At 42.9% G+C, this 19,642-nt stretch overlaps 1 protein-coding gene across 6 annotated transcripts in view; it reads left to right on the top strand.

Annotated features, from left to right (window-relative positions):
• Positions 1 to 954: 954 nt before the first annotated feature.
• Positions 955 to 19,642, top strand: part of RASGRP3 (RAS guanyl releasing protein 3) — a 102,749-nt gene continuing 84,061 nt past the window's right edge. For 2 of the 6 annotated variants that reach the window (XM_045827832.1, XM_045827828.1), the window contains exon 1: positions 955 to 1,203. The gene's annotated coding sequence lies outside the window, so the exon portion shown is untranslated. Of the gene's footprint in view, positions 1,209 to 17,293; positions 17,386 to 19,642 lie in introns of those variants that run through there. The other 4 variants (XM_045827831.1, XM_045827826.1, XM_045827833.1 and 1 more) reach the window with 3 other exon arrangements.

The raw sequence follows: 19,642 nt of genomic DNA, 5'->3' as shown, positions 1-19,642 counted from the left end.
GTATAAAAGCTAAAAGAGCACAAAGGGTGTGTATCACAAACCAAACTCTGCCCCCTTCACAGAACCAACCGTGTTGAAGGCCCTTGTTAGAGAGAGTATGTGCACTTAATGTTTTGGAAGAAGTGGAGAATTGCCCTCCCAATAGCTTATGTCAGTGTACACTTCCAACTCCTACTCTATGAACCCTTATTTCTCCACATTTCAACGGTATCAGACAATACCCAAAATGGCGGTCTGCCAATCTGCTATGTGAAAAATGACATCTATTTTTACTTTAGTTTGTGTTGTAGTTATGAGAAGTCAAACAACTTTAGCAAGGCTGTGAACAGTCTATTAGTTTGGTGTAGATGAATGACTGGTTTATAAATTCTAGCTCATAATTTCTTTTAAGCAAAATGTCTGCTTTTCTTGTTCACCTGATGAATTCTTCCTTTTATTGAACTTTGCCTCAAACAGTGCTTCACCTCCTTTTGAATGAACAGAAGCAACTACAGCACCGCCCATTGTCTGCCCTCTCCCCAATTTCCCCCAGGAAATTCAATTCATGTGGTGTTCCTTTAGAAAATTGAAGTCTTAGATATAGGTTTGTTTATAGTATTTTACATGGAAAATGATACATCTCCAAACCTAAGTTTTGCTTATGGTAAATGACAATGTATAGAGAAACTAAGACTCTAGGAAATGAAAGAAAATTTTGAGTATCTTGCACATACCAAAGCTAAATTTTCCTTAGCTTGTTTATTGCTATTCACTTGAAAGAAATACACACACACACATACAATTAAGACTGCTTTTTGAAATCAAATGCATTTCCTGCCTTCTTCTTTCCTCAGTACTCTTACGACTAGCCTATTTATAGCCCAGGAAAGGAAAAAGCTCCACTGGAGGCAGGAAAACCAAGTTCAGAAAGAATAGGAGGAAGTGTGCCTGCCATTTAGCCAAACAACCTTTAATTCATTGAGCTCAAAGCTGAGCAGCTTCACTGTTGTTGTCAAGCATAAACAGCTTGCAAATTTGATTTTTTTCCTCTTCCTATTTTTGAACTGGATTTGGGCAATGGAGGTAATGACAGCATTTTAGAAGAGAGAACAGGAATCTCTAGGTGTTTCGACACGTGGAAGAGAAACTTGTCAGGGGTTGGTGAAGTGGGAAGAAAGACGACTGAACAGAGAGATGAAGTTGAAATGATTCCACGCCTGGAAGGTAAGGTAAGTGTCCTCTTTAAGACTGTCCATTGTGTCTACATGCAGATCATGAAGCAGGATCTTAGCTGCAGACAGTGGATATGACTTGAGGACAGACCCTCCTGCCACTTGTCACTGAGCTTTGCTTACACCTCTGAAGCAATGTAGAAATCAGCCTCGGTTATGAAATCTACAGTTTTTAACAATAATGAATATTTTTAAAGGTAGCTGTTTCCTTAAGATAACTTTATCTCTGCTAAGTTTTCCTTTGTTGCATTATTACCAGGGTATTAAATAATATAAGCAATTTCATTGAAGATCATTTTTAAAAATAATTTCGGGGTATTTGCCAGCTTTTCTATCTTTCTTGAAGTGCTGCTTAATAATCCACGTACCATTTCTTTGATCAAGTACTGGCTTAGAACATTTACCGGGCTGTTGAGTGCAAATGAGCAATGTTTGAAAAAATTATTTTAACTAAAATTTTAATTTTGTGTGGAGATGAAATGTTTTTTCTCTTTTTCCTTTTTTTAATACAAAGCTTCTTCTGCACATTCATTTCCAGACAAAGGAGAAGCTTTTAGAAGCATAAAACACAGTATTGAACAGCCACAGAGATAAACTGTTCACAATAACTATTTACATTTAAGTTATTATCGCAAAACATTCACTCAGCATGTGTTTTCTGAGGGCCCTGAAAAGCGTCACTTTTTGGAAGTGAAAGGTCGAAATGGAATGGATGAAATCCAAGAAGAGTTGACAGTTGCCCACAAAGACTTGAAAAGCTCCTCGGGGCATCCCAGATTCCTTTCGCATTCCTTGACATCAAAGGAGTGCGTCCGTCTGTTTAAATGATGCACCAAATTTGCACCCACTGCTGACAGTATCCACATCTGGGTCCTGGAATAGCTTGATGAATGTCACCACAATGTTGAACAAAGGAGTATGGCTCTGGTGGTTTATTGAAAAGGAAGAACAGCAGGAAATACGTTGCTGTTATTTTGGCTTCTCCCGGTCTGAGATTGGTATGTTTAGAATCTGTCATAAGATAGCAAAGCCAGAAGCCAGAGAAGTGGAGCCAGGCAGACGCTAACTGGCCCAGGAGGCCAAGGCTCGGTCTGTCTTAGTGTGGATGTTAGTGGCTGTTTTCTTTTCCTGGGAGAACCTAAAGGTTATTTTTTCTGATTAGTTAATTATCATTTATTCCATGGAAACTGCAGCAAAATATAAATATTCTTGAATAGAAAGAACAATATTTTTTAGCTAAATTCAGGTTGCTAAAAATAGAGGGAAATAAAATTAATCTGGACAAATATGCTGGATCTCAGGAATCAAAGAAAGCAAAGTCTTAGCACCTATTTCCAGGACAGGCAGGCGCTGCCACCTCAGCTCTGCATCTTATTTCCGCGGCGCCCGATCTGAGGTAACCTAATTCACTGCCGCTCCCCATGGGTCCAGTGATAGAGACGCTGCCGGCAGCGAGCTTGTGAACGCTGAGCTCCTTCCCCTTACAGTTTCAAAACAACTTTCTCATTGGACACATTTGTATGTTTCCATTGTGAGAATAAAAATGTTTGAAATACTATTGAAGATGTAAATAACAGATAAAACTGTAAGTTACATATTTTATCCCAGGGATATATTTTTTCACTTTTAGAAATTCTTTCTGTTGTTTATTGGTTTCTAGATACTCACAGATGCTTCTCAGTGTATCCATGCAATGCCAGTTATGTAAAATAGGTTTCTTGGGAATTGCTTCATAGTTTCACAGGTTTCTTGATGAACTGTCAAACTCCTGAGACTATTTCATGTTATTAGAATTTGGTAATTTGTGGAGGGGGAAAGGATATGCCATTTTTTAAAACGTCTCTATCAATTAAATAGAAATTTATGTTTTGGTTTCCAGCATATCTGCTATAATCACTATGTGTATGTAGGTTACACAGCATAGCCACCCCTGGCCCTCACGTTTAAATATAAGTGAAATCACATTACTGAGGCTATGTGTGAGATGGTGAGAAATTTGGATTGTCAGCAAATGAACCCATCATTTGTAGGATGTGATGGAGTGGGGTGTAGGGAGAATCATGCCTAGGTCAGGCAGCCATACCTACCTGGCCTGAGGCTGTGTGGGGAGAGGGAATTGCATATTGATTTTCATGCCTATAACCCCCTAAATCCAGATTATTGGCCTCTGGAGGTTTTTCTCCCATGGTTTCAGCCCCTCACATCCTGTATGACAGGTCAGCAACAGCACCGTACCACCAAATGGTGGCTTATTAAATTCTCCTACTTATAATGCAATTACAGAGGACACAAGACATCCTATATAGGGAACCAAATGAATGAGGTAGAGAGTGAATACCAGATAAGAAAAGCCCGATCCAGGCAGGCTTCCTGGGGGTTGAGCTGGGCCTTGAAGGGCAGAAGGAGGTCTGATGGGAACAGGAGGAGGTAAGAGCATCCAAGACAAGAATGGAGCCGCATGCCTGGGCAGAGACAGGAATGTCCTTGGAGGAAAGGACATTGCCCTTGTGTTGCTGGAGGAAACACAGAATTCCCATTTAGATGTGAATTTCAGATCAACAACATATACTTTTTTTTTTAAGTAAAGGTATGTTCTGCTGCACAGGTGTGTGTGAGGCCCATTGCATAGGACCTACTTACACAAAACATTGTTTGTTCATCTGATTCACATTTCCCTGGGTGTCCTGTTTTTATTTCCTGAATCTGGCAACTATTCCAGGGAATTGTGCGTCAGCCAGGCTTGACAGGAGCAGAGGCGCTGAGCATATGGGGCAAGGGAGAAGCATCTGGAGGAGGCTGGGGCCAGACCGGGATGGGGATGGGACTGCAACGCCAGACTGAGCAGTTTACAATCTAATTTAATGACACTGGGGAGCCACTGAGGGGTCTTGGGAAGGGAAATGACATCAACAAGGTCTGCCCATTTGAGGCAGGACTGGAGGGCAAAGAGAGCTGGTCTCTGAGGCCTGGGCACTGGCTGGTGACAATAGAAAGAAACCAGATGGAAACACATTAGAGAGCAAATCGACTTGTTTTGTAAACTAATTGAATATGGTTATAGAAGGAGGGGAAGTATTGGAGAGGAGGATACGTTTCATGTCCATTCGAAAGAAACAGCCAATCAAAGAGACTGCAGCACATCAGGGAGTTAGTAAGGGAGATGAGGATTTTTGTTTCGGACATGTTAAATTTGAGGCAGGGATGGGATAATTAGGTGTACATGATAAGTAGATAGCTGGAAATGGGAAACAGCTCCGGAGGGAGGCGAGAAGCAGGAATGGCAGCAACGGGCCAACATGCATTGAGCCTTTACTGTATGCCAAGGTTTTTGTATCCACTCCATGACGTACGGCCACCGATGAGCAGTTCCCATTGCTCGCCACAGTTTACCGATGAGGTTAAGCAAATTGTCCATGGTTACCTAACTAGGGAGGGACAGATGGAAAATGGAACCCTGGCGCGTATGGGGCCAAAGCCCTTGTTCCTGCCAGTTCTCAAAGAGATGGTCGAGTACCTACTCTGGATTTGCTTTCTCCATCTGCAGATATCTAAGGGCACCAACTGCTCATGCTATAACCCAATTTTTAACAAGATTACTGGTCTTTAGTTCCCAGTGGTAGCAGTCTTCAGAAATCTGTATCTTTTGGTTAATCTCTCTGATGAAAAAGGAATAGTTTATACACAGAGACTTTTTTTATTTGTGTATTGCTGAGACTGTTTTTCCCTTCAGTGCCTCATTTGTAATTTCTCCTCGCTTATTTGGTGACACAAAGATTATGCCGAAGAGAAAACCAAGAAGGGTGTTAAACTCCTCTCTCTGTCCCTGGCTGCCCTCTAGTGGCAGTACAAGGTGACAATGCTCAGCCCAGGTCAGGGACAGCACAACCTGCCACTAGAAGCTCCTTAGGAAACTGAGAGTTCACAGAATCACTGCAAAATCATCTGTGGGCTCCTAGATGGTTGGAGGCTAACTGTGCTAGGGAATTCTGATAGGGGACTTCGTAGAATTACGTACACCCTTAACAGCTGCTTGACCTGAAATATGTTTTGAATAGACCGATTTTAGATTTATCTCAAACTCTATGGCCATGAACGGTATTTCACTTGCTGAGATCCAAGATGGTGGTGGAGTAGGTGGAAGGAAGGTGCACTCACCTCCTCCCAGGACCAAACTGAAATTACAACTGGAATATGGAGCAATCGACCTGACCAACCAACGGAAGACTAGGATTTACGGAAGAAGCCACACTGAGCAGAAAGGGCTGGCCCTGCTCCCACAGGAAGTGGCTGAGATTCCAGAGGGATATCTCAGCTGCACAGGTGCCCCCTGGGGAGCGTGGGGTCTCAACCGCAAGCCAGCCTCCCCAGCCCAGAGCACCAGAGCCAGGAAGAGGAGCCCACAGTAACATCTGGCTATGAAAATCAGCAGGGATTCTGACCAGCAGGGAAAGATGAGTCTGCTAGAGACTCAGGTGCCCTCTTTAAGGGCCAGCACACAAATTCTCCTTCGTAGCCACTCGCCCTGGGCTCCGGCAGGGGGAGGGCGAAGCGGACTTGGGTTTGCGGCTCTATCGGAGGTCTGCGCAGAACCTGGGACAGACCCCATTGTGTGGCTCTAGGAAGAGTCACACAATGTCCATTTCCCCTCATACTCCTGAATGGTGCAGAGCCCTCCCTTTACACGGCCAATTCATGGTCTGTTTGGGCCTGCTGTACTCTGCTGGCCGCATGACAATAAGTCCCTGACACCCTGCTCCACCACAAAATTTCCTCAGGGACCAGGCGGGGGGGCAGCTAGCCTTGGTGTGCCCTGGGACTTTTGCTGAATGGCCTTAGACCCAGCACTGGCACTGAGTTTGAATCTGTATCAGTCAGATGAATACTACTCTGCCATACCTCATGACTCACTGAGAACCTACCTCACGCAACTCGAGCACAGACAGGCAAATCTTGGGGTGCCTTGGGCCTTTTACTGACCTGCCTTGGGCTCAGTGCTGGTGGAAGCTGGCCTTGGTGTGTAGTTTGGCTCTTCCCACGCACACCCAGGCCCAGCAGAGAGAGCCATACACTGTGGATCGCTTTGTAGCTCCAAACAGGTTGCCCAGAGCCAGTCACAGGCAACATCTGACATTGACCTGAGAGGACCCAGACTAACACACCCAGTGACAGGATTCAGACCACATCAGAGCAGAACCCAATTAGCCACACAAGTGGCGTGTCCAAAGGGAGACTGCCCCTGCCAGGGCAAATTCTGGCAGGGGTCAGCACCTGCACAGCAGCTCATGCACTGTGGTTGGGCCGATCCCCACAGTCAGGCAGCCTAAGAGTTGACCCCACATACAGAAGGGCCAATAGCAATCAAGACTCAACTGTGACAGGAGGGCTCCCATAACCCATACAAAAGGACATTCCACGACGACCTTGCTTGGGTAGAGAGGAAGACTGTGCTCCATGGGACACCTACTGTATAAGACCACCCTACAACCACTGGGATGATGCAGATCCTGGCTGGCAGGATCTGTGTGTTGTGGCTGCAAGAGACGGATTCACACGGACTACAGAAGTCCTGTGGAGAAAAAGGGACGACATGGCTGCTCTCTAAGTGAGAGAGAGGGCCCGGACCCCTGTCTGGACAGGTTTTTATTGCTTTTCTGGCTATATTAGATTGAGGATGGCCCTCATTTACTAGGCACAGGTTCACTGTAGGTGATTACCTTTTACAGATAACAAAGGAAAGAATGTTGCTAATGACTTCAAAGAAAAGGATGTTTCAGATGCAAGGGGGAAGGTAGTTGAACTGGTTACACTCCATACTTGGGAGGTTTAGCACAAAGACTTTAGGGAGTTACTTTAAAGATATGCAGTAAACATTTGCTGCCTCAATTCAGGGTGAGGGAGTTTTAGCAAAAGCAAGCCTCATAGCAGCCCAGGTACAATGCAGGCCTGATTCCCCATGAGAAAACCTCTCTGTGGGTGTGGCTCCCGTGTGCCAACTCACTCCCCACTGGCCTTTCTGAGTGGGGGCTGAGCTACATTCCCACGCCACGCAGAACGGCTCCCTGTACTGGGAGACGTTGCAGATCTACCTAATATGCAGACACAGATAGAGAGGCAGCCACAATGGGGAGACAAAGGAACATGACCCAAATGAAAGAACAGGAGACACCCCCAGAAAAAGAACTAAATAAAATGGAGGAAAGCAATCTACCAGATACAGAGTTCAAATTAATGGTTATAAGAATGCTAAAGAAACTTAGGGGACGAATGGATAAACTCAGTGAGAATTTAAACAAAGATAGTAAGCATAAAAGAGGACATAGAAAGCATAAAGAGTTGGTCAGAAATGAATGCAGTCTCAGAAATGAAGAATACACCAGAGGGACTAAACAGGAGGCTGAATGGAGCAGAGAATCAAATCAGCAATTTGAAAGACAAGGTAGCAGAGAACACCCAATCAAAGCAGCAAAAAGAAAAAAAAGAATTAAAAAAAAAACAAGGATAGTCTGAGTGTAACAACATCCACATCACAGAGGTACTAGAAGGAGAAGAGAGCAAGGGCTTGAGAACCTACTTGAAGAAATAATGACTAAAAACTTCCCTAACCTGGTGAAGAAAAAAGATACACAATTCCAGGAAGTGCAGAGAGCCCCAAGCAAGATGAACCAAAGAGGCCCACACCAAGACACATCGTAATTAAAGTGGCAAAGGTTAAAGACAAAGAAAGAATCTTAAAGGAGAAATACAGTTAGCTACCTACAAGAGAGCTCACATAAGACTGTCAGCTGATTTCTCAAGAGGAATATTTAAGGCCAGAGGGGACTGGCATACAAAGTGATTAAGTTCAATCCCCAGAAGGGATTAAATACAAAGCAATGAAAAACAAGGACCTACAACCAAGACTACTCTACCCAGTAAGGCTGTCATTTAAAATTCAGGGAGAAATAAAGAGCTTCCCAGACAAGAAAGCTAAAGGAGTTTGTTACCACCAAACTAGCATTATGAGAAATAGTCAAGGGTCTACTTTAAGAAAAAGAAAGAAAAAGGAGAGAGAAGAGTAGTTATAAAGGATAAAATGACAATAAATAATACCTATCAATAATCAATTTACATGTAAATGGCTTAAATGCTCCACTCAAAAGACATAGGGTAGCTGAAGGGATAAGAAAACAAAACTCATATATATGCTGTCTGCAAGAGACCCACTTCAGAAAAAAAATACACAGACTGAAAGTAAAGCGATGAAAAAAGATATTTCATGTAAATGGAAATGAAAAAAAAAAGCTGGGGTAGCAATCCTAATATCAGACAAAACAGACTTTAAAACAAAGCCTATGTATAATAAGAGATGAATAAGAACACTATGCAATGATGAAGGGAGCAATCCAACAAGAGGACACAGCCCTTGTAACCATTCACGTACCCAGTGCAGGAGCACCTGTGCATATGTGTGAAGCAAGACTTGATGAATGTAAAAGGAGAGATTCACCACACGTAGTCACTGTAGGGGATTTTAACACCCCACTGACGTCAGTAGGTAGATCATCCAGACCAAAAATCAATAAGAAAACAACAGCCTTGAATGACATACTAGACCAGGTAGCTTTGATTCATATCTTTAGAGCATTTGATCCCAAAGTAGCAGAATTTACATTCTTTTCAAGTGCACATGGGACATTTTCTAAGAAATGTGTTTCACTAGTTTATCTTATTTGGAAGGCACATGTGTGAAGTTTGGTTATTAAACTGTTAATGATAATGGGGGAAAGAAGGGGAAAGGTCATCAAGGAACATGTATAAAGGACCCAAAGGGAGGTGGGATCAAGAGTGGGAGGCTGGGGTGGGTGAGGTGGGGAGAGTGGTGGGAGGGAAATGGAGACGACTGTACTCAAACAACAATTTAAAAATTTTTTTTCTCTTTTAAAAGATTTTATTTATTTATTTTTAGAGAGGGAAGGGAGGGAGAAAGAGAGAGAGAGGGAAACATCAATGTGTGGTTGCTGGGGGTCGTGGCCTGCAACCCAGGCATGTGCCCTGGCTGGGAATCGAACCTGGGACACTTTGGTTCGCAGCCCGCACTCAATCCACTGAGCTACACCAGCCAGGGTGCTTAAAAAATTTTTTAATGCACATGTGTGTCTTTATTGTCAAGAAAATGTCCTAGACCTTTTATTCTAAAGACTTAAAAATATACAGTATATGTTTTAGTAAAAAGTGAATATCATTTACGAATACATCCTAAGGAAATAGTCATAGATCGAGACAAAAATGTATGTAAAAGAATGTCTATTTGTAACAGCCAAATTTTTGACAAATATACAAAATAGGGAAATTGTTAAATAATATTTCATAATATGGAATTGTATATAGCCATTAAATTACATTAAAATAGTTATTGGCATTGGAAACTATTCATTATAAATGTGAAGTGAAAAAGAAAAGGGAAAATTTATATATATGACATGATCTCATTTTCTTAAAAATAATATGTGTACATATCAAAAAAGTTAAGAACTAAAAATGTATATACTGAAATATTAATAATAGGAATCTCTGGCTGGTGGGGCAATGACGATTTTATTTTCTACTTTGTCTCCAGGATAAGCATCTACTACTTTTATCACCAGGAACAAAAACCAGCTTGTTTTTAAAAAGTAGAAAGCAAAGCCCCAGCGCTGTCATTTCTTGCTGTCATGGCTGACAGTCATGTTTGTGCTAATTCAACCCCATTTACAGCCTCTCTGCCCGGTAAAGAGCTGTATCCTGTTTGTGACAGCATAATTCATTGTAATGGAAAAGATTATGATGCACTAGCCTTGTCTATGACTTCACTGCATTCATCAGCGACAGGAAACAAAGACACACACATACTCTTTTTTTTTTCGTAATTGTTTTAGTAATAATGGACAATTGGAGGAAATGAATGGCAGAAAACAATTATGCGTAGACAAGATGGTCAGCAAATCAGACTGGGAAATGCAACGGAGCTGGTTTCGTGCAGCAGTTTCAGAACACTACAAAGATATTATTGTTTTGTCCTCCACGTATTCCTGAAATCACTACTGTTTTCACCAACGGTGACCCAATTTTTTGCTGGCAGCAATGAGCCCCAATATGTTTTTAATTCAGGAATCTGGTAATCCCACATCAGGGGTTTGGTACTGAGTTTTTTAATGCATATTAGTATTCAGGGTTAATGTAAACCCTCTGTGCTCATGTTCAAGAATAATATTCCTATAATAATAACTAGCCACTTGTTGTGCACACATAGAGTCTTAAAAGTTTTATGCTCCATTAAACTTCTAAAAAATAAACTCATGTTTTTCTTTCCTGTGAAATAATTCCTAGTCTTCATTTTGGCAGCAATGGAGGGGGAACAAACAGCGAAAACGCAAAACAAGTGAACTCATGACTCACTCTCCAGTTTCCATGTGGTGAAACGAGCACAATCAATAACGGCCGAGATGAAAATGAGGGTTGTGCTATCCACTAGCAAAGAGCCAAGCAAGGCAGGTGTTCCACAGGCTAAGGTCACATTTCTCTCCTGCTTGTGTCCAAGACACTTCGCCTCTCTGTGGAGTACTATGAACATTCTTTGGATGGGAGAACTGAACATACAGGGGCTGCTTTAACCTTTATTCTAAGTCAGAGTCTCCTCTCATAAGCCTGATCTGGAGTAAAATTCTGTAGCAGCTCTGACTTCCCAGGCTAAGGACCCCTCCCTGGTCCTGCTCTCCACTGCCGAGGCCTCTAGGCCGGCGCCGTCCGAGGGAAGTGTGATGTAAGCCACAGATGTCAGCTGTGCGTGCCATCTTATGTGTTCAGGGGCCAGACTGAAAAATAAAATGAAGAGGTAAAACTAATTTTAAGAACGTAGTTTATTTAACCAATATATAGGAAACATTGTCATTTTGGCATGCAATTGATATGGAAGGTAATTAATGATATATTTTACCTTATTTCTTTTGTACCAAGTCTTTGAAACCCAGTGTGTATTTTATAGTTACTACATACCGCAGTTCAGACAAGGCTCATTTCACGTGCTCAATATGTTCAGAGGCCTAGTGGCTATTTTACTGGACGGTACCAATCTAAACAGAAGAGCTATAGCGCTACCAGTTACAAAGCTAGCATTTGAAGTTTGGACTGTGAGGTTCTGCTACCTGTTCAAGACTCAGAGTCTTCTCCAATAGGATTCTGTCAGCTGGCCACTCTTACATGTATCAACTAAAGCTGAATAACTGCCTGCAAAGAATGGGCAGTTTTTGAGTTCTGGCCTATTCGAACAATCCAACTATTTATTTAGGTTGTGCAACTATGGATTCCTCAGTTGAGAATAAGGGTAATAGAAGTTTAAAAAAAAACACACAAAACTCCTCATTTTGAAATCTGGACTATGTGATTGTAAGAAAACTTGATTTTATCATGATGTATTCAAGTGACTTTAGACATAGAAATTGATTACATTATACAGACTAAAATTAACTTCCAGGAAGCATTGTAGACATTGTGCTCTTACCCATACATACAATTTAGTCCAAAGAAAGAAACCTTTAGCAATTCTCACACACGCACTTCTGACATTGTGACTGCTTGCTGAGGTCTTTTCTGCATTCTGCATTGTTTTATTTGAAGGGTAGGAAGTATGCTTCAGTAATCGTGTGTAACTACCCTGCCCTGGGGATTCTCATGGCAGTCAGCTGGAATGATAAAGATAGCCCTGTGTGCTAAATGTGGAGCTACAAAAATAGAACTGGTGGAAGTGGATACAGCTAGGAGACATTGTAGGTCCTCACGGCCCCGCTGATGGCCGAGACCTGGAACAAGGACCCCTGAAGTGCTGGCAATGAGTCGCAGCCAGCTGGAACGACCGTATTTTGGGCTCATTTCTTATTCCAGCAGGTTTGGTTATAAAGCCAGATTTAAAGCAGTCAGAAAGTTATAAAATCAAAAAAAAAAGTTAAAGACATTTAAAATGTAAATAATGACCACCCATTGCGTGATTTACAAATTGGTAGTGCTCCAAAAACTTGTTTTTAAGAATGTTCTTGGCCCTCTGAATTCACTTTTCATTTGTCCCGTGGAAACGAAGCCATAAATAGTGACTAATATGTGCACCTAAAATAACATACACTTACAGTGAAGTTATTACAATGTATTTACAATGTACTCACAATGCATTCTGTTAAATTTGTATCCCTTATTAAACCATTATAACTTATTATAAACGTGCATTACTAAATTATTAAAATGCATTGACAGTGAAACATTAGTAACACGCTGTTTCTCATTAATATATTATACCACACATTAATACTATGTTACTAATTATGTTACATTAATAATATATTAATAATTAACCCAAACAGAAAAGGACATATTGAATCACCCTGCAACCTCCTTATGTCCAAAGCAACCAGCACTGAGCACTGGTATAGCGTCTGGAAAGTGCCTGGTGCTACACCAGGTGCTGGGAAGAGCATAAAAGCTAAATTGTATTATTTTGTCTGTTAATGTTGGTAGGAAAGCAAGTTTTCTAGAGAAGAATGAGGAAATAGGTTGAATTCTTTTCCAAGGAGACTGCTTTATCTACTTGACCCTTAGGTGGGGAGGAACTTTTCATTTCTCTGTCATTTTACTTCTAAGCTTTGGATCTGCCTTTTCCTTAAGGACGGTGTATCTCCAGTATTGTCTGTAGTGGGTAGCCATGGTTAGGAGTTTTTTTGAGTTTCCAAGTAGGGTAAGATTTCCCTAAGTAGAATTGGGACACTTAGCGAGAAGTAGAAGAAAGGGAAGTGGAGAGAGAGGTTGTAATGCAAGGAACTATGTTGGTACATGAGACAGAAGGTCGTGCACCTTCGCTCAGTTCTCGTGAGGGAAGGAGGAGGGCGGGGCTCTAGGGCACCCAGCTTTGGGTCATTAAACCGGCCCCTCTCCCCAGCCCCCAGCCTGGGAAAAAGGAGGGCAGGGGCTGTGGGTGCCACTAGTCTTTCCGTGTAAAGTGCGCTTTCCAAGCCAGTTTTTTAATAGCTTCACGAGTGCCACTAACTGTTGGATCCTGCATTTGTTTCCACTGCCTTTTCTAATCACTCGGGAATGAGGAGAGGGGGACAGAGTCAGGCATTAACTGGCCCTCAGTCAAGTTCACGAAATCTGGGTCGAGTAGGGCCACTGGTTACATTTACTCATCAGCAAGAGAATTCAGGGGCATACAGGCCGGTCAGGACAGGTATGTAGCCCGAGGCACGAGAGTCTGGCCAAGAGAACAATGCACTCCTGTGACTTACGTCTCCCGTGACTTCTTCTGGCGGGGACCTGGGCTGTCCCTCTGGGTGGCCGTGCCACCTGCTCTCAAAGAGGCACACCGGTGCAGCGCTTTCTGCACCTGAACCCACTGTCTTCCCTCCCAACTGCTTACCCCCTCCCTACTCTGGAGCCTCTCCCAATTTCTCTGGCTTGTAGGGCATTCGCTTTAAAACATCCACGTTTCTTCTTTGCCACGGAAAACTATAACCCCATCCACCTGAGCCTGTTGTCCCCTCTGATATTTTTAATCACATGGTGTTTAGTTTTATTTCTTTCATCTATCCAGCCATTGTTGTCTCTATAGTTAATGTTCCCAGGAGTTTCTTGTCTCATGGACTTAATGATAAATTCCTTGAGCCATGTTTTGTGCTTTTAAAAAAATCCTTCTGGAGCACATCAATGCTCATAGAAGTGTCACGCATGATGGCCAAAGAGTGGAAACAACTGAAATGTCCATCCACAGATGAATGTAAGAAGTGAGCATACTTTACATTCCTTCAATACATTCTGGGCTTCTAGAGTCCTTTTCAGATATATGATTTCATTTGCCATCCAGAAAAATTCACGAGACAGATATTGCTGTTTCCACTTTGTTGACTGTTAGGGGAGGGGGGACTCATAATGGTGATGTGATGCATTCAATATCCCTCAACTAGGTGAGGTCGGAGCTGGCACAAGAAATCCAGTCTTTTGATTCTTAATCAGATTTGATTTCTATTTCAGCATCCCAGGGATCAGGCTAGTATCACAGGTGCCTAGGTAACAGGGCTAGGAGAGGCATTGGAAGATGCTGTTTCCAGGCAAGGACCACATCCAGTCTCCTGGGGTCTAAGCACAGCCCCTTGCACACAGACCTCAGCACGTATAAAACCGGCCGAGGCTGGGAGAGGGCTGCCGCCAGGTGCGCAGCCTGGAGGAGCCACGTGGGCTCCTTTTGGAAAAGGCTGAAGAATTCACTTCTGGGAAGAAGTCTCCATCTGTTTTCCAGACAAGATTGATTAGAACCACCCATCTTGTGTTGCAGATTCTGTGGAAAAATGGGTGAATTGTCCCGTGTGGCCTGGGTAGGTTTCGTGCACATTTCTCGGAGGTTCCAGACCCCACCGTGCAGGGAAGGCCCCTTCACCGTCAGACCCCTTCTAGGGAAGAGGAGCTGGGAGGCCCCTGATGGGAGCCCACCCTGCTCCCCGCCAAGGGCCTCAGCGTTTTCTGCAGGCCAGCTGGGCCTCAGTTAGACAGCCTCGCATGCATCCCATTTACCATTTTGCTGAAGTCACAGCAGGGAAATTTCATTTCTCTTTGCCAGTTCCCTTCCACTTCCCTCCCCTTCTCCCTCCCCACCGCACCAGTCCCCTTTGTTATTTTTGGTAAAGAGGACTTTCCTTCCGTTAATTTCAAGGCTTCAGAAAAGCAGTAAAAAGAGGCAGAGTAGGGGAGAGGTATCTGCTCCTTTTATCTGTGTGCACACACATGTACACGCACATGCACACACACGCACACACACATAGGCACACATACCCCGCACACCAGTGCAGCTGAACTGATTAAAAATAGATCCATGTTCCTGTTTGCTATTTTGTTGACATAAGAAAGGCCCAAACCTGTGCAGAATTTTTATGAGTTTATTTGAGCCACAATGATGACAATTTTCAGGAAGCAAAATCCCAATGGACTGTGAAAACGCTCTGGAGAATGGCTTTCGCAGCTTATTTTATCTCTTAGCATCAAAGAAGGAGCTGTCAGGAGGGCTACATGAACTCCACTGGTGGTAGATTGAGGGGGTGGGAGAGAGCAAAGTGGAGAAATCACTGAGATTGGATGAAAAGCAAAATGGAGAGAAACTGAGTGCTTTTACACAGTTGGGGAGGGCTAGTCAACATCACGGCGCACAGAGAGGGAATGTGCGCAAGACAGCAATGAGGAGCTCCACGGCCTCGTGCTCTGACGCCAGGTGGTTTTACCCGGAGGGAGCTAGGAAACAAGAGGACTCTGACATTTCAAGGTGTGTCATCTTAGATGCAAAAGGACCATAGACGGGCTCACTGAAAGACAGACCTTTGTCAGGGAAGCCACCGGCCCAGGCCATGACTACCTGCCATGACTCCCTTCCAATGAGGAATTTTTATGTTCAGACCATCGTGAGTGGTTACCTTCGCTCTCAGAGTTTGTCCGGCCACCGCGCAGCCCTCCCCTGAGCTCGTCAGGTTTAGTGTATGGCCCTTTTTTTTGGCCACAGCTGAATGATCGTCTCTGCATTTTAATGGTGAGTTCAGACAATCCACATTAGTTGTGGGGATTGAGGTTAATATATCATTTTCATTTTGTATTATTATTCTTTTTCTCCCCTCCCCTGCCTTCTTTTGGATTTTTCAAGTTTTCTTTATTCCAGTTTCTTTCCTCTAGTGTTCTAGAAGGTTTGTAATATATTCTCTTTTAGTGGTTACACTTAAAATAGGAATTTTATTTAACAACATCTAATGTTAATCTCTTCATATTGACATCTTCTGCATAACATAAAGACCTTAGAAACCTTCAGTTCTGATTTTATTCTCCCATCCTTCATGCTATCACTGTTGAAAAACTTAGCTCTACTTTTTAAACACAATGTTGTGGCGGTACAATCGCCGTGTACTAAACGGCACACATTAAAGGTGCACACACATGTGCAGCCATGGAGTCATCGCTGCAGTCATGCTAACCAACAACCACTTTAAAAAAAGCAGATCCAGCTCGCACGGGGACATAACTGGTTGCACATTACCAAGGTCTGCTGGTTCTCTGCAAACTCATTTTACTTAAGAAGTCCTATAGCTTCTGGACAGAAGTAACGGACAATCATTCATCCAAGACCATTGGGCACTGTGCTAAGTGATTTCCATGAGCTATTTCTCGATGGCCCTTAATTTTTAATTATGAAAACAGTACAGTTTTATCATAAAGGAATGTACTCAATGAATAGGTGGAAAAGGAAGGACCTGGGACTCTGGTAACCCTCTTCTTTTCTTCCGGGTGGACGTGTATTTATAGACGGCCCTGAAATACGCGGCAGGTGTTTTCTGGGCATTTGAAAACATACATGATTATAATAAAGGTGGCGCTATAGGCTTAGTGGGGTTTGTTTGTTTGGTTTTTTTTTTTGGCTTAAAACAATACTTCTGCACAACGCTTTTGCAGCTTGCTTTCTTCACTTATGACATCAGCTGTCTTCCCACTTCCTCTTTTTCATGGCTCCATAGCGCTGAATGAAGGCATCCTATTATTTTGATCCATCTCCCCTTATTTTTAGGGTGTTTCCCTTTTCTGTTTTTATTATAAGGGCACACGTTGAATTTGTCTGATATCCTCGTGCACTTACTGAACCTTTTTGTGGGATAACACCCTGGAACGCAGGGCATTATTTCCAACCCACAGAGCCACCTTTGATTTGGGCATTGCCCTTCCCTTTTACAAGTGAGGATTCTGTACCTAAAGGGTTAAGTGAGTGGCTGCTTGGGGAATGCGAATCCTGATTTCCCAGTGTTCCCACATGCCAACAGGCTTACCACTCACCACACTGCCTCTCCTGCTAGTCTGAGAAATGGTTTTTACAAAAAGATTATTAATGTTGGAATTGTCAGGAGGATTGCTGGGGGTTTCCAGTTCATAGCAGTTCTCTGGAATTAGAATGCTGGGGCCATATTTCAGGCAATTTCTATTTTCACCTGGCCCCCCCGCTGAGGACATTAACGGGAAAGTTGAGGGGCTATTTTTAGCAGGTTACTTCTAAGCACCCTGGGAGGCTGCGAAACCGCCTCTCCCTGTCCAGGGGGGGGCTGGGGATTGCTTGCCCACTGCTTTGTTCCGAAGGAAAAGACACAGACCATCTGGGCCAGTAAGTTGGGTCCAACATCGGACTCGTGTTTATTTTATTTAACAAATGTGCGCTTGAATTGCATGAGTTGACTTTGGGTTGGTTGAATGCCACTTTCCATGCACTCAGGGGTGCACACGTTTCTTGCAGCCCTGTGATGAGTGGCTTTCTAAGACAAAGAATGCTTTGATAATGTGAACACATTTCCTTTGTGCTGAAACATAACTTATTTTTTCTTTTCTTAAGGCAGAGAACCCTGTGCTCAGTCATTTGTGTCTTAGAGTATGTTGGCTGGCTTAGCATTATTAGTTAATGGTAATGGGGAGTATATGTTGTTAAATACATAGGCAAATAGAGTCCAGCTTCTCACTCCAGAGTTTCAAACCAAACAGCACGTCCAAACGGGGTAATTTAGGAGAGGTGGTTTTAGGTGAACACCCCCAGCCAGAGGGCTACAGCTGTGGACATGGGGTCCTCCTCATCCCTGTTTGGATTGCGGGGGCCATTCCTGCTTCACTGAGGTGGACTGAGGAAGAGAGGGCTCTTCAGTTCCTAATCTACAGTCCAGGAAACAGATGGACGCAAGGGAGGCTGTGACCGGCCCTTTTTCGCACCAGCACCAGGACAAGCTTAGAGAGTGAGATAAAATACTTTCAGTGCAGTATTACCATTTTGTGCTTTATAACATCGATTCACATGTGCCTATACACTGAAAAATTAATCAGCAAGTGATTCTACAACTGGAAAGGCCTTTAGAGTTCACAGAATTTTGGGTGTGTGCCGATCCTAAGCATTAGCTGGGGGAAATGAGACCCACTTTCCACGTTGACAAGTTTTAATCAGTCTGGCTTCAGATGCTTTGATCTTGGAAAATATTAGTATTCTACATGAAAAGCAAGCAAGATTCAACACAATTAGGTTAATACACCTATTGGGATATTATTCTGAAATGACTTTTTAGCGTGTCTCATTATAACCTTGATCCTCTAAGTTGATGTTTATCAGTCTTGGGACGGCCTTGACCCTTGCATTGCTCTTAGTTTAGTTTTGGGAAAATAACTGAGCACGTGTAGTACCATGAATAACTTTGCACTCCTATTACCACCCCCTGTTCTGGAGTTCTAGTCTGCAGAAATAAAAGCCCTAGAAACTAAAGATATGTGTGCAAAGATGTTTACTGCAACACTCTTATGGGGGCAAACATTGGGAGCGCCTTAAGTCATCACACTGTGGAGGTGCACGCAACTATTAAACCAAATACTTTGCATCTGTATTATGGTCTTGGAGCCCATATATGTGACTGTGATACATTGTTAAAGGGGAAGTATCTAATAATACATTACTTTTTTAAATGGGAAAATAGAACCTCATACATACATGTATATATGAGATACATTTCTCATAGATGTGTGTTATCTCAGCAAGATGGGAATGAGCGGGAAAGAAGGGTTAACATTTCTCCCTGTATGTATATCTCTGTCTTGTTTGACTTGCTATCATGAGCATTATTGCTTTTTAAATGTAAATATCTCATCAAGTAAAACACACACACACACACACACACTCACACACACACGAGTCCTGCTTATTTTGTGACAGGAAATAAGGCTACACTTCAATGTGATAATGTAGTTATTCCGATCAGTAGAACATGTATATTTTAACCTAACTTATAGGTATTTGACTACCTATGAAGCCTCAACATTTAGGATGGTATTTTTCAGCTGTTTTAGCCCACTCTCCCTGTGCTGATTTCTCACTACCTGTGTTTAACTCCAGCAGCCAAGAAGCTTTGTTGAGCTCTGACCTCCTGTGGTTATATTAAAGGAATACAGCACCCACCTCTCGGTTCTGACTCCTCCCTTCCACTGGCCCTGCAGTTTGAGAGTTTTAGCACAGCCTAAATCAATCTACGGCCTTTTGCTAGTAAGAATGGCAATCACAAAGATGAGCTCTGAGAATAAACACTTCTTGTTTAATTAGAACATGAAACAAATTGGAAATTTCCCTACCATTTTTTTAAATGTGCTTCTAAAAATGTTTCTTCGTTTACCTCCTGCTGATCTGCAAATAAGAAAATCCTGTTGTGAGAATGTGAGATACTCCTTCCTCAGCCGGGTTCCCACTCTGCCTGCGGTTGCCTCTGTGTTCCCAGGAAGTCATGAAAAGGAATACCTTATCCAGTGGCCTTCTACACACGGGGGTGTGAGTAATCCCATGGCTGAGGCCACGAGGTTGAGCAAGTACAGTGTGAGTCAGTCATGGCCGTGTTTAATGA

The sequence above is a fragment of the Phyllostomus hastatus genome, unplaced genomic scaffold, assembly GCF_019186645.2.
Source record: "Phyllostomus hastatus isolate PE091 unplaced genomic scaffold, TTU_PhHast_1.1 phas_scaffold_78, whole genome shotgun sequence".
Lineage (NCBI taxonomy): Eukaryota > Metazoa > Chordata > Mammalia > Chiroptera > Phyllostomidae > Phyllostomus > Phyllostomus hastatus.
Note: the sequence above shows the minus strand (reverse complement) of the source record. Positions and strands in the feature narration are given on the sequence as shown.